The sequence below is a fragment of the Pseudoliparis swirei genome, chromosome 19, assembly GCF_029220125.1.
Source record: "Pseudoliparis swirei isolate HS2019 ecotype Mariana Trench chromosome 19, NWPU_hadal_v1, whole genome shotgun sequence".
NCBI lineage: Eukaryota > Metazoa > Chordata > Actinopteri > Perciformes > Liparidae > Pseudoliparis > Pseudoliparis swirei.
Genome location: NC_079406.1, coordinates 11,903,604 through 11,917,484, shown reverse-complemented (window position 1 = coordinate 11,917,484; position 13,881 = coordinate 11,903,604). Strand labels below are relative to the sequence as shown.

Sequence of the window (13,881 nt, the reverse complement as noted above, 5' to 3'; positions counted from 1 at the left end):
TCAACATTTTGTACAGCAATATTCATTATCAATATGTAAGTTTAAGTGTTAATTTGTGTAGTTGAGCCTATTATTTCATATTCCACTTGTCGCACTGCAGTAGTGATTACCTCTGTTTACTGCAACGATATGAAGAAACTGTAATTATACCAGCATGAAAATGTTCCTCTCTCGTCAGCTCAGTTTTGTCATCAACTTGCTGTGCTTAAGAGAAGCTGCAAGCCATGTTTTCTCCTCTGTAAAAATATAGTGATGACTGTAGTTCAAATGGTATTTTAAGAAAGGTGAATATAATTTCTGTTACGGAGTCAGTATTGAGTTAATTAGCATACGTCTTGTACTTTATGTGTAAAGTGAAAACATAGGTCATAACAATAACGCTATTGGTCTATTTCCAAGGTTATTTGCTGTGTGCCTGTGTATATTTCAGGGAGTTAAAGATAGAAACTGCGGATCAAGACCACAAATGCATTCTGGTGTGGCACACTGTAAAATGTAATAGTAAAGTTTACTTAAAAAAATTAGTGAGCTTTACTCATTTCTGCTTACTTTGTTTACCTTACTTTAAGAAACTTAGTAAAGAACACTTTTTGGTGAGTAAAGTTATTAATCAAGTAAGCTTTACTTTAAAAAAATGAGTGAGGCGGACTCGGAAGAAACTCGGGCGCACTCGGCAGCACTCGGCTCGAATACGCATGCGCAGTCGACCACTGAAGACGTTCTTTGGCGGAGACGGATTGGCGGCAGCGAGAAGGCAGTGCAGGTGTGCGAATTACTTTAAGGTAAGTTTCAGCGTCTCAATAACGTTTTGCCGTTCATGTCCTTAGTAAACATCGTCGTATCTTCGCCATATTGTTCATATGTATATTCGTAGTTGAATGTTAACTTTACGAAGCGTTTAATGTAAGCTAGCTAGACCGTCAAAACAAACGAGTCACAATGTTAATGGCGGACATCGTCGTGGCTGTCTCACTCGTGTGCATTAACGCAGCACTACGGGAGTCACACAACGCTACTGTCACTGAGTTAAGAGTGAATGCAATGTCAGGTTGAATGTAACGAGGAATAATTCAACCACAACCGTATGATGGAGAACTTCTCCGCCACAACGAATGTGGTACAACGTTTTTTTATTTGTACTTGTACATCATTTCTTATTTTGTGATATTTACTGGAAATGACATCCATTATAACCAATAGCAAGTTTGAAACTAAGCTCCCTGCCAACCTCCCTACAGAGAATTTATGACTTCTATCTAGCTATATCTAGGATAAGCATTTCTAAGCTTATTTGTCTGTGAAATCTTTCATTAAACTGATGGCTTTTTAAATGCATCTTGACGAGGAGATATTTGTAGTTTGACTAATTGCTTTTGTTGTTTCTTTTGTAGGCTTTGAAAAACCTGGCAATGAATTGTAAGTATTGCTTATTTTCTTCTACACACTACTGCATAACACATGGAAGCGTTGCCAGATTGAGTCCATGTCTTCACACAGTGTTTCCTGTGACGACCATGAAGGGCCGATGAGGGGAGCTGATGAAATCTTTTCAATCTAGAAGCCACTAGTTTTCTGCCCAGTGTGATGTAGTATGTTGTAATGTGTATACTGTAGGTCTAATATGACTACATCTTAATTTATTTCTCTTTTCTGTTAGATTCTGGCTGAGTTCTGTCGCTTATCAAGCAAAAATCTGAGTTGCAATCAGAGTTCTTCAAAGATCTCGACAAATACACTCCTCGCTTCCTGGAGAAGTTCAAGACCCAGAGGGGGAAAGTGTCGGACAGAAACTTGAATATCTGCAACAAGTCATACCTGGGGTAAGTTTCTCAAGCAGTCATTTTTCTTTATGTGGTTAATAAAGTAGTGTCATAGCATTGCATGCAGAGCTGTCAAATGATTGTCCTTTAACACTTGTGAATTGTGTGTGTTTAAAATATTTTTTTAGAGTACAGATGTGACTGGGAGGTGAACAGCAGTCCTCCGTGGCTCTCCCGTCATCCTTGGAGATAACAACGCAGACTTCTTCAAGAATTTGTAAGTAGACTTTAGTCAAAATTATTTAATTCCACACCACAGGATGCCCAATATATCTCATGTGTTCTGCCTGTTCATCTTTTGTTATTGGCTACTTCTCTTCCAATCAGTGCTTCTACTTTTTGATTCACTTATCCCTGATTGGGGCCCTTTTAGTGGGATCTCCCGTCTTTCCAGTCGGGTCCAGTTGCAGCTCTCTAGTCGCCCCATTCAAAACCCAAAGGCCTTCAAAATGAAAAAATACAAATCATATCACACCTAAATGGGTGCATGATGGTAGAGGGGTTCTACTAATATCTCCTGTTACCAAAAAAGGGTTTTCACTTGTAACATTATCGCTATTTCTTTGTTGCTTTTGGGCAATACGCTCGCTCTCCTGCCACAGGAGGTTCAGGAGCAGCCAATATGATGCAGGTGTGACGGCTGAAGATGGTAGGTACCTGTTCAGCCTCCTGTGGTAGGAGCACATTTCCCAGAAGCAGCAGTGACAAAGAAATGTGGATGTTTACCACGAATATGGTTGGTTGCCCACGTATTAAACTTTGGTCTTTCTTTATTGAAGGTGTGAGTTTAGGATGGCGTGAAGCTTCGACTTGACCCCATGGAAACACAGCAGATGCCACCAAAGGGTCCTGATCGGGGTGTGTTGTGATGCAACTGCATCGACCTGTTCTCAGGCCCTTCTACATTCTGTTGTTTACATTTGCTCTATTATTGTTGTTCCATTCCAATATCATCCCTATTTGTAAATATGATAATTCATATTCTTTATTAGCTGTTGCAATCATTCAGTGAATCACATGATCAATGAATTTATCATCGCACTCACTCTTGAGCATCTTTCACTTGATTATCTAATAGTATCAGAATCCAAGTAACCATTGTGTGTTCTACCATAGAAATGCAACGTGAAATTTGACATGTAATTGTGTTTTTTATGCTGCTCTTGTTATTAGGACTCTGATGACCTTCTGGACGTGTCCCACACCTCCATTGGGACCCTGACGGTGCTGAAGACATCGTGGCCTCCTCACTCGCTGGACCTGGAGTCTACAACTACTGCCATCGTTTTGGGAGGAACAGTCGTGATGGGTGACCGTGATAATCTTCCCCGTGCCGTGTGGCTACTCTTCGGACTTATTTACCCCTGAATTTGGAGTATCCTCAACGAGTGAGGAACACCTTCTGAATTTATTCATAGAGTGCTTCTCACTTGGACCAAAAACCCTAAAATACAATCACTCAAAAATCTACTGATGCCGTAAGGGACTGTGTTCATGATGTGCAGTCAGGCCCGAGAACTTCACCCTTCTATCTCCAATAGAACTCTTTTATAGAAAATGTCTGTTTTTGTTTTTCTGTAGTGAAATTTAGCAAATGCCGAAAACGCTGTGTTCATCATATTTCTGCGTTACAAAACCTCATCTGGCAACATGATCAGTGTTTTAAGCACGTTGTTTGAGTTTTAAAACATGTGTTTTTCTTCTAAATAAACGTTGTCTTCCATTGTAACTGTTCTCCTTCTTTTGTTTCAACAACTTACAGTTTTTAGTTCAGCTTACTTGATAATTTTAAGGCAATCGGTTTCCTCACTATTTCTAAGTAATGGGATCTCATTGACAAGTAAAGTTAACTAGTTCTTATTAGTACTGTTTACTTAATATAACTTGGATCTTTTAAGTTGTCTTTTTTAAGTTAACCTAACTAATAATTGTTAAGTTAACTATACTAATGTTTACTGCAATTACATGAGTTGCCTAAACTTAGTTTCTTTTAGCTTTAAGAACTTAAAATCATTGAGCTACTTTACTTAGAAATGTTGAGGCAATCGGTTTCCTCACCTTTTTCAAGTAAAGTCAACTTATTACATGATTAAAGATTTTAAGTTACCTTCACTCGTATCTTTTAAGTTGTCTGAACTGACATATTATGAGTTGACTTAACTTATCTTTACTCCAATTACATCAGTTGCCGAAACTCATTTATTTTTAGTTTTAAGAACTTAAAATTATTGAGCTACTTTACTTAGAAAACTTGAGGCAATCGGTTTCCTCACCTTTTTCAAGTAAAGTTAACTTATTACATTTTACAGTGCATGTGTGAATATGTGTGCTCGAACTCACAGAACACATCCAATCTCAAGGAATACCAATCAACATGTGATATCAGTAATAATGTGTGTGACCGAGGTGCAGCAGAAATACAGATGTAGTGTCTATTTTATTGGATGCTATTACGGCTCAATAATCCTATAGTCAAATCGTATAGATTGAAAATTGTTAAGTTTCTAGGTTCTGTTTCGTTGGGCATTCCTGCAATTACTGCAATTTTACATCAGGTGAAGACGGAAACTGAAGCTTTGTATCTAAAAATAATGGAACTGCTATATTTCAAAAGCTGAAACAACACGTTGGTGAATTGAAAAATCAATCAACAAATAATCAATTTAGAGCAATCATTTACTACGCTACAATGCCATAAACTCACTGGTATCAGTTTCTCAATTGTGAATACTTTCTTCGATTGTTATGATTGTCAGTGGTGGGATGCTACTAAGTACATTGTACTGGACTCAAGTACAATTTTGAGTTTATTGTAATTTACCTGATTATTCAAATTCTATGCAACTTTTATCTTCTACTTAATTTTAACTCAGAACCTAATATTGTTTTGTTTACTCCAATACATTTAAATGAGAAAATGTCTTACTTTTTAGATTCAAATTACCAATACAACATATATATATATATATATATGTACCCGTACCAGCTGCAGCATTAAAGTGAATACATTAATCACTCAATAAATGATTAACAATAATGTAATTTATATAATTCGTACTAAGCTGTTTTACTATATTGGATGCTTATACTTTTGTATTTTTACTGAAGTAACATTTTGGACTATTTTGATACTGTGGTATTGTGGTATTTAAAGTAAAGTGAAGTACTTCTTCATCCAGTAAACTAAATATCGTTTGGGTTACAGACTAAATAAGTAGTTTATATATATTGTATGTCCACTTAGAATTTAGGGAAAGATTATGAAAAGGTTTACTGCCATTCTTAGACCAAACGATGAATAGATTAATGGATAAAATACATTTTATAATAATCAATAATGAATACAATAGTTAGTTGCAGCCCTAAAGTCAATAAAAGTGACTGTCAGAACTTTCTGGGGCCCAATGTAACGTCTTCAGATGTCTTGTTTTGTTCTACCCACAGTCCCAATACCCGGAGATAATCAATAGTGATATAAAACAGAGAAAATAAGCAAGTCAGAGGGTGGAACAAGCAAATGTTTGGCATTTTGTAAACAACTAGTTGTTGATAAAAAATTTGCCAATTTGATATAGAGCATATTACTGCAGTAATATGCTCTATATCGAAAATCCTAATATGCTCATAAGCATATTAGGATTTTTGTTTTCAGGTGATTTATTTTAAAGAATGGTATAGAAGTGACTCCTTCCTGAATACAAAGTGCAACTTGTATAGCTGTCCCACATATATTAAGGGAGGAACGTGCTGGTGTTTGTGTTCTGACATGTTTACATCAGGTAGCAGCACTGGGAGATGTCAGATGACATAACTGCATGCATGTTATCTATTATCGACTACTCAATACATTCTCTCTTAATTTGACGGTGCACTTCCAACTCATATCGGAGAGAGACGGAGAGGGAGAGAGAGAGGGAGAGGGAGAGGGAGAGAGAGAGAGAGAGAGAGAGAGAGAGAGAGAGAGAGAGAGAGAGAGAGAGAGAGACTCAAGTCTAACCAAATATTGCCTCCAGTCCGGTAAGTGTTATGAGTGGGCCTATCATCCAGCATACATGAGGAGCCTATTCATTATTCATGTCATTGCAGTTGCCCTGTTATGATACAGTCCTATTTGGAGTGGGCTACCTGATCTGCTCAGCGCGTCCATCAACGCAGTGCGTGGCCCTGCGTCGGCTGGCTGTGCGCGCTCATAGGTCGGACCGAAAAGAATCGGAGGGGGAGCAGGCAGAGTGCGCGCCTACGAGACTGCGCGCTGCAAGGAGGGGGAGAGGTCCAGCTGAAAAAAAGGAAGAAAAAATACGCCGTGACAATGGCAACATCAAGCATCTTGTAAAAGCTAGATAACAGGCAAGGGGCGCCGCGAATCGGGAGTTTGAGAGGCGACGGCCCCTGTTTGTCCCGAGAACAGCGGCGACGTGAGGACATGCTGGCTGCCCGATAGCGCGTTTCCTGGAATACGAATTCTTCCGTAATTGAAAATGGAGCGGCGGGGGAGAGGAGAATCGCGCTGTCTCCATCATTGAGAGGCGCGTCCACCTGCTATTACTGGAGGCCCGGGCTGCTGCTGGTGGCGGGGAGGGTGGCGGGGTGGGGTGTGTGTGGGGGTGGGGGGAACATGCACGGCAAGTGTTTGCATTTCGGGGGAAAGACGCATCTCTGATACTACTGTCCAAAGCCGCTGAGAAGGATCCCATTGCGGCGGGGGAAAAAACGCAGTTTGGGCGCATACGCTCTGGAGGTAGGCAGTGAAAACGTTATTATGCTGCTATTCAACGTGCCGTGTGTGTGTGTGTGAATAGGGAGCGAGCTCTATTATGTATGCACATGACAGCTTGATTTACACACACACTGATTTATATTCCTGCTTTGCCTGATTCGATGTGATCGGACATGTTATTCAAAGGGAGAACACACCAAGCATGCGGTGTAGTAGCTGCTCTGTCTCCTTGGGACAGCTGTCGTAGCCTACATTCATTCGTCTCTGCTCCATCGATTACCTATTCCTTGTATTTAAAAAAACAACTCACTTATGTAAAGCTCATGCCCTGACCAATTCGCTTGAGGCTCCGAAATTCTAGACAAATACATGCCACGTGTGGTTGTTCATATTGAAGCCAGTTACCTGCTCTGTTTGTGTGTTTTGAAGGCAAACAGTGGCCAGTGGACGTCATTTTGAATCAACACTTTGCATCCCGAGCAGTACTGCCCCAAAATGAATAAGAAATGAATAAAGGGGAATAATCTATAGTCCAACCTAATGAATGATTCATGAATGGGCTATTGAAACCCAATGGGATAACGCATCATCTTACAGCTAGGCCCCTCCACTGAGATAAGGCACATAAATGATTCATAAACGGTTTATAAAGACACATTCCTAAAATTGGCCTAAACACTATGATGGCAGAGCACACACAGGTGCACCAAGGAATGTGTGAATGCCTGCACTGTCGGGTCACTAGATCAGTGGTGTGCTGTGCCTGTGTTCCCCTTTAAGGATGGCTCATGACAGATGTTTACTGGATGCCCCAGTCAGCCACACTGTGAGCGAGACAAGCCATGCTAGAGAATAATGAGCTGCAGCCCATAATAACAGCCTCTGTGCTGTGGTTTTGTGGAGGTGTTAGAATCAGTTGTTAACTTTGTTTCAAATCGGGTTGCAATTGGATACAATTTTAACTAGATAGACATTTCCTTGGCTAATGTTTTCAAATTCAAATAAGAACATGTGTCAATATATTGCAACAATGAATGAACTGCACCGCACTCAGTTATTATTGACCTGACATGACCTGTTTTGGAGCTTTTATTAGCCTATTTGACAGGGTGTTTGGACTTTTCAGCATGCATTGGGTACCTGTTGAAATTTGTTTAATAAGTGAAATGTAATGCAAAACCTATGGGGCAGCCTGTAACTGCCCTCTCCTTCTCTATTGTGAGGGCAGCAGTGGCAACTAGATGAAAGACCATGCATTGATGGAGTCAAAGAGAGCTTAAAAAAGGGCCAAATTAAGTTGACACGTTGATGTGGGTGTCATTAACATACTTGATAATGTGTGCCGCTGTCATTGGGCCTGAGGCTACGTGACGTGTGGAGGGTAAAGAGCCTCCATGCTCTGGTCTCCTGTCCTTGTTTGCAGATCATAGATGCGGAAAATAACGAGCTATCATATCAAACTGTGTCTTCATATTATGATGAGCCACCAAGCTCACTGTTGAGGTTTGTCTGAACAGCATTCGCCATTTGCATCCTCTCCCGGTCAGTCTCATTGCTTTCACTGTGCCAGTTCAGTTTCAAATTGGGTGAGAAATTGAGCCCAATGACACATTTCAACACCATGCTTCTGTTCCACAGTAGCAAGGACAGAGCTGGAAGGTTTTCTGAAAATGTGTTTAAATTGCTTTCCAAGCGTTATGTTGCAGCAATAAAACCAGCAGCTTGTGTACATAGTCTCTTATCTTCCTGTGCCCATGTGTGCGCTGTGGCTTCTCCTCTGCTTCAGCCTTAGGTACATGTGTTGGGCCTCGAGTACCCCGTCTGGTGAATGGGAGTGAGTCTCTATTATACAGAATGAACTGATCCCCATCGATCATCCCTTTTCATATGAGTTCCTCATCAATGAGGATCACGTTTCAAATTGAATATTTGACACCTTGCATGTTCTGATCACAATTAAGCACAATATGGATAAGGACAAAACATTTCGGTGTTGCAAATGTTCTTTGTGTGACTTTTTAGAAATCAGGTATTGCCTGATTGTTAGCGCCACAAGTTCTGACTTTTACAAATTTCAGAATACAGATTGGAGCATCTCCTTAAGCATACAGAAAGCTTTTCCTGCCTTTATGGAGCCTTGCTGTGATTTAAGTGTGGAGCTCTGCAGTTTTCTCTGCACATTGTATTGCTACATTATGGAAGCTCTGGGCTCTGTAGAAGTACGCTGAATTCTTATTTTTAAGTATCCGTATCCGTGATTATGTCAGGTCACTGTATGCAGAGGCCTGCTGCGTCCATCCCAGCCCTGTGTTTGGGCTGTGACATGCTGGCTGCGGCCCAGCGGAGGCGGGCTTTCTCTGTGCTGCTGCCGCTGCTGAGTTCTGTAATTAAAGGCAGAGGTAAGTCCAGGGGAGAAGGCTGGGCTCTGATTGCTTTTCATGGCCGCGAGGAGAGAGCTGCAGCGTGTCCTGAGGGACTGAGGCGCTGCTGAGCTCTTTGCTGCCTGCTCTGCCCCCCAGAAGGAAGCTTTTTACAGGAAGACACACACATTTGTACTCGCATGCTACTGGAGTGCTCATGCGCACACTAAAACACATTCTGCTGCACACAGACACAAACACACACAGTGGCAGAGAGAGGAAAAATGTGTAGCTGACAGGCAAACTGCGCTAATCTACTTTAAAGAATGCCCCGTTTTAGAAAATATGTGTCAGTACAAGATGTGAGGCACTGAGGCAAAACTATTGTAGCTCAGTCACGTAATGAATTCAAAACATCACAATCAGAAAGAAATTAAGGATCCCCTCCTCAATTGGCTGCTGGCCGGCATTGACAGAGCCGTTGATGTGTGATTGAGCCGAGTGTGGATGTGAGCAGAGGCTGCCTGTGGTTGTCTTGGACCATCGCTCTGCAGAGGGAGCTGTGCCTCCCATCCCCTCCCTCCCTTCATAGCAGCAGCCAAACCGACGAGGGCTGCTCTGCACTCTGAGGGCCTGGCAAACATGGACATGCTCACATATAGGATGTGGGTGGGCCCCAGCACTTTTAGGGGGAAAATGGCCTCAGAGCTCTCCTCTCCTCTTTCTCTGGATTCATTCATGACAGCTGGCCGGCTAAAGTACACCGAGGGTTTAAATCATCACTTGCCTTACAAGTCCTATCAGAGAAAGTCCAAGGCAGAAGCATCGAGTACTTTGAGGATAGGAGGTTACACAAAGAGGGAGAGAAAAAAGCAAGTGGATGCAATTTAAGTGCAGCCATGTTTTTTGCACCGTGGTCATGAATTAGTTCTGTCATGATAATTAAAGTAATGCATCAGGATTTCTGCCATTAACAAATAAAAGTTCAATTAAAATGAGGTCTATTAAACCACTTTCTGCATTGCCTACTTGATCTCAATATGAAGGCTGGTGGCCACTGGGACCAGGAGCATGCAGGCTTGACGTTCATAGCTCATTTCCTGCTTCCTTATCAGACCCTTATATTGTAGATGGATAGATAATGTGAAATTTCCCCTGTTCTGCTCAGATTCTCCTGGGCCCCCTTGTATTTCAACTCCCGGGATTCTTGAAACAGATAGTGAGATGTGATGCTGGGAAATTTAAGAAGGAGCAGAACGAGGTTGGGATTTAATGCAGTGGACACAGGTGCACTGACATGAATGGTGTGAAAGCAGCATATTCACAACATGACTCGGGAGAGAGGAAGCTATATGACGGGGCTGGATTTTAATTGGTTTCACACAGTGCGCTCCCATGTATTGTTCTCTTTGTAATGGCACACACAGTGGCAATAACAGCTCTGTTTTTGTTATATAATAACACTAATAGATTCATCGCCCCTTGTCTAATTTGAACATTTCTTTATTTTTCCTCCCAAATTCCTCATGTTGGAGCCGGAGGAGCTGCATGTCCACGTTACGCTCAAAGTGTATATGGTCTGTCATAGAGTCCTGAATGCTGCAATAATAAGCCACCTTCATTAGCCTTATCTTTGATTTGGTGGATGTAAAAAGGGGGAGGAGGAAGAGAAAGAGGGGGGAGAGAGATGAAAAAAGGGGTTGATGATGAGAAAGAGAGCAAAAACATAGGGTAGGGTGTACTATAAGAGAGGAGAAAACAGAGGAGAGGGGGTGGACCTCGTGGGAAGATTAGAAGAAGGGCTGGACAGACAGAGGGAGAGGGGACTGAAAAAAATGGAGAGACATTGTTACTGTTGGTGGTGGGGTGTCAGGGTGCGTCCTCCCAGCACAGCCATTTGGAACTAACAAACGGCCGCGAGACAGACGCAAGTGTTGTCTCTAATGGGAGAGAAGCTGGCTGTGCCCTGGATGTTTCCCTGCACCTTTCATTTTCTAAATGCTGTTTTGTCTGTTCACCACTTAACAAGCCACCAGTGCCTCAGAAAGGAACCACGCTTTATTTGCTGCTGTACATAATTACCAGCCATTCAAGACAGGCTTGTTTGCTACTCTCAACAATGTTGTGAATTTATGTACAAATAAGAGACAGGCTATATTTTGCTTTAGATCTTTTCACTGCGCAGTTGAGTGTTTGAAATGTATGGCATTGCCAGCGTTCGGTCTAAGATTCGCTGTAATTCATTTTGCTTTAATTGTGCTGCTGTTTGTGAAGACTGCACCATTTGGGCCCTAATCAAACATTAGTGATAATTGAATTGAATAGCTTTATTTATTTATTTTATACTGCAACGGTTCATGTGGAAAGCAGAATGATAAAAGCCTGTTGCAAATAGTCTTTCTGTCAGAGACAGTCAGCTGACGAATAGCGCTTTACTTTCCATTTGCCATAGCCTGCCACAGGCGAAAATCCATGCGCAACACATCTAAGCAGAAGTCAAATGAGAAATGTTTTTGAATATCTTAACACAGAGAATGTGAATTGGATTGCATACATGAATTTCAAGTTGGATTTGACCCTGATCTGTTGGATGATGTTGCTGATGATACAACAGCATGACTGCTATTCTACTACGAGTAATAATTATAATCATTCACAGCTAGTGGTCCTTGTCACAGGAGTGGGGCACAATGGAAATAATAATTAAGACTTCTCATTTCAGATGCATCACAGAAGGATGTATGAAGTGTGTCGTGTGACTCTTTGACGTCTAGGATGTACAGCTGTGTGTATACTTGCTTGTTTCCCTGTGTGTGTTAGCCCACAATAATTACTGCTGGCTCTGGGTTTTCTTCAGCTTAGCGAGTCCAGTTATTTCTCACATTCTCACACACGCACACACACACATATGTTTTACATTATGACGGTGACACAGTCTGAGCTGTCAAACACAAATAGCCAATTGTAACAGAGTTACATGAAGGTCCATGATGCCTGCCTTACATGACGTACTGGAGCTATGTCATGCCTAAATAGTCTTTTTTCTTTTTTAAACTCAGCATCTCTTCTTACCCATTTGCCCAAGTCACCCTTCAGCGGCACTGACAGAATACAGTCCACATTTATTACAGTTAAACCAGTTAAATGCTCTCCAGAAGGAGTCAAATATGCATCTCAGCATAACCACCGCTGATAGAAAAAGCGAATTCATCCTTTAGTCACACGAATCCTCAGAGATTCTTTGTCATATCTTGTCATACTGTTGGAATTCAGAATGTTTAGATTTTTCTGAATAATTTCCAGGCTTTCTGTGAAATACCAATTGTGGGTTTTTTGAATAGCTTGTTGAATAAAGTACATGCATTTTTCTATTTTAAATGTACATCATATTTCATTTTGTTATATACTTTACATGGTTGCATGTTTTTTTGTTCCCCCAAAACAAAGGCAATGTTCCACAATTAGATATAATTATTGGAAAAATTAACAGCTATTATCCATTAGGTTATGTCTGGGTATTGAACCTTTTTTAACTTTTTGAGTACTGAATCAGTTGGCAGGCACTGAATGGTTTGTCAGATCATTTTTCCTGTTGACTTAACTTCTGTTCATCTTATTGCGGATTAGATTCATACTTTAGTAAGTTCATGTTTGGTTGCTATGCGTTAAGACTATATGGTTGATCTATAAGTCAATGTATTGCTTCGCCAATCAACAGAAAAACAATTCTTCTTTTTCAAGCTAAATTGTCAAATATTCCTAAATTTCAATTCCCTAAATTGAACCGTCACTCAGAGAAAAAAACAAGCAATCTGAAGACGCCACTTTCGGCCCTGACATTTTGATGGATCCTTGTTTCCTCACTTTTTATAAAACAAATGATTAATGGAGAAAATAGTTAGACAATTTAAATACTCATTGATTTTAGTCCAAGTAAAGACACACCTTTTGAATTTGAGAAGGTTGTGTAAAAAAAGATTTGGAGATACACTTTAGTATTTTAATGTAATGTTTACAGTATGAATGAGCAGCAGACCATACATCAATGCCCCTCATCCATATAGTCCAGTAATCTCACGTTTCTTTTGCTACTTCTATTAAGGTTATCGTACCGTGATGTTTTTGTCACAATGGGTTAAATACTTTGGGAGCATCAAAACAGCAGGTATTTTCCTTTTATATTCAAATGACGCTGTGTATAACCTGCTCGTTTGATATCCGTCTCTGTGGTGTGTATATACGCTCATGCCTTTTTTGCTTTGTGCATGCACTATTTGGGATTTGCTTATGGTTTATTTATGCAGGTAATTCGACTGAGAGAAAGTCTTTGTCAGGGGAGAGTCGGTGTGCATACTTTATAGCCATATAATCTAATAGGTTTAAAACTCACTATCAAAAATGTATGCTGCTGCAGTGTTTGAGCTCCAGTGATGGGGCCTCTGGAGAGGTGGGGTAAGGTATCTATGTGCATAGTGTGTGAATTGCAGTGTTTGTGTGTATGAATTAGCTGCTTAAGGGGCAGCCAATACTTACAGAAGCTCTCTGTGCTGACTGTTAATCTCGAAGTGAATCGAGTCTACCTGGACTTAGTGAACTGACAGAAAATTAGCAATAACAAAACACCCCTCTTTCTACTCTTATAAATCTGCCGACATCTACTGGGACTCCGCAGTGATAGCCGGCTGAGCAGTTAAACATGTGTACGTGTACGTACACATGTGCACATGCTTATTTGGCCCTGTGAGCTTTTATGTGGGCATGGATGTTTGTTTTTGTGTATGCACGACTCAGTCCGCATTCATGTAATGATAAGATGTTTATTTCAGCACAGGGCACATACAGTACAAGGAACAGTTATTTAAAGGACAAAGGCTCCATTGTCAAGAGATAAGAAGAAAGAAAAAAAGAATGTAACAATTTTCCCTTTGACTCCATCTCTGGGGGATTTAGGAAATGTTAATTTAAGTTCCCATTGTAAAATGTA

General features: G+C 40.8%; 1 protein-coding gene and 1 long non-coding RNA gene across 3 annotated transcripts in view; both read left to right on the top strand.

Moving 5' to 3' along the window:
- The first annotated feature begins 712 nt into the window (after window positions 1–712).
- Window positions 713–3,549, top strand: LOC130209662 (uncharacterized). 2 transcript variants are annotated; one of them, XR_008834664.1, is made up of 7 exons: window positions 713–782; window positions 1,392–1,416; window positions 1,658–1,820; window positions 1,949–2,037; window positions 2,423–2,469; window positions 2,600–2,678; window positions 2,994–3,549. It is a non-coding gene; the product is annotated as an uncharacterized LOC130209662 (long non-coding RNA). The 2 variants fall into 2 exon arrangements; XR_008834663.1 differs by lacking the exon at window positions 2,423–2,469.
- A 2,947-nt stretch (window positions 3,550–6,496) lies between these two features.
- The window catches only part of nexmifb (neurite extension and migration factor b), a 64,896-nt gene continuing 57,511 nt past the window's right edge, over window positions 6,497–13,881 (top strand). The window contains exon 1 of the mRNA XM_056439952.1: window positions 6,497–6,558. The gene's annotated coding sequence lies outside the window, so the exon portion shown is untranslated. The remainder of the gene's footprint in view (window positions 6,559–13,881) is intronic.